This window comes from Dioscorea cayenensis, unplaced genomic scaffold (genome assembly GCF_009730915.1).
Source record: "Dioscorea cayenensis subsp. rotundata cultivar TDr96_F1 unplaced genomic scaffold, TDr96_F1_v2_PseudoChromosome.rev07_lg8_w22 25.fasta BLBR01000146.1, whole genome shotgun sequence".
Classification (NCBI taxonomy): domain Eukaryota; kingdom Viridiplantae; phylum Streptophyta; class Magnoliopsida; order Dioscoreales; family Dioscoreaceae; genus Dioscorea; species Dioscorea cayenensis.
The window spans coordinates 418810-420156 of NW_024086537.1; the positions used below are offsets into that span (position 1 = coordinate 418810).

The 1347-nt window shown below is 39.8% G+C and overlaps 1 non-coding gene across 1 annotated transcript; it reads right to left on the bottom strand.

Annotated features, from left to right (window-relative positions):
* Positions 1 to 963: 963 nt before the first annotated feature.
* Positions 964 to 1069, bottom strand: LOC120253653. Its single transcript, XR_005534363.1, has one exon. It is a non-coding gene; the product is annotated as a small nucleolar RNA R71 (small nucleolar RNA).
* Positions 1070 to 1347: the final 278 nt, after the last annotated feature.

Here is a 1347-nt window from a genome sequence, read left to right on the forward strand (position 1 = left end):
TCCAAATCGTTTTGCTAAGTTGAATAATAGGAGGTTGGCACACATTCTCACATCTTAAACCCGACTTATGTCTTCTCGTTTGAACCTTCTCAAGACTTCCTCCAAATGGTGCATTCATGATCTACATTGGCTTCTTTCTCTAACCTTTGGCTTCACAACCCTATATGCATGAAAATAACATAAATACACACATATTAGCATTAAAATCGAGAAAAGTAATGTTCATCATAAGGAAAGAGCACTTCATATTCTTATCACACAAGCACTTATCAATACTCAAGAGGCGTTTGTCAAGTTTTTGGTGCCATTGTCGGGGAGTAGATGTTTAGAGATACTTTGCACTTTGTTTTCTTAGCTATTCATTCATTCATTCTATTTCACATCTTCTTTTTCTATCATCGTTCTTATTTGTTTTCTTTCTTTTGGTGCAACTCCAGGTTATGACCCGAGGAAACCCTTCGATATTGATTGAAGGAGATCCTGAACTTGAACTTATAATCAGATGAAGAGGAAAAGAACCTATGCAAGAACTGTCTAATCAAGCTGAAATATAAGTTGAAGGGTCAGATAATATGGCAGAACAGAATGAGCAACAGAGGACACTTTCTGATTATGCTAGACCCTCAGTTTTGGGTACACAATCGAGTATTGTGTGACCTCCAATTACAGCTCCGAACTTCTAGCTGAAGCCAGCATTCATCCAAATGATTCAGCAGTCAGTGCAGTTTAATTATTTTGCCGATGAGGGTCCAAACAACCATATAAAGAATTTCTTGGAAGTTTGTGATATCCTAAAGATTAACGGTGTATCAGATGATGCTATTAGATTGAGGGCTTTCCCATTTTCTCTCAAGGGAAGAGCCAAGTAGTGGCTACATTCTTTGCCCAAGGCATCCATCAAGACTTGGAACGAGATGGTCAAAGCTTTTCGTGCTAGATACTTTCCTCCGGGGAAGTCGGACAAGCTTCACAATGAGATATCGTCATTTGTGCAGATGGAGCTAGAGTAATTATTTGAGACATGGGAGTTCTTCAAGGATCTTTTGCGGAGATGCCCACAACATGGATTTCCCGAATGGATGATTATTTTGACTTTCTATAATGGGTTGAATCCGAGCACAAGGCAATTGCTAGATGCTGCCGTAGGAGGTACAATGGGGAGTAAAACCCCAGAAGAAGCCTGACAATTGGCAGAGGACATGGCCATGAACATTTATCAGTTGAATGCTCGGGAAAGGAAAAAGTAGTTGGCCTTCATGAAATAGATGTAGTAACTTCATTGGCAGCTCAAGTGGAATCATTGAGTAAGAAGTTAGACCTTCTAATTTCTAATAGAGTGGCGGCCGT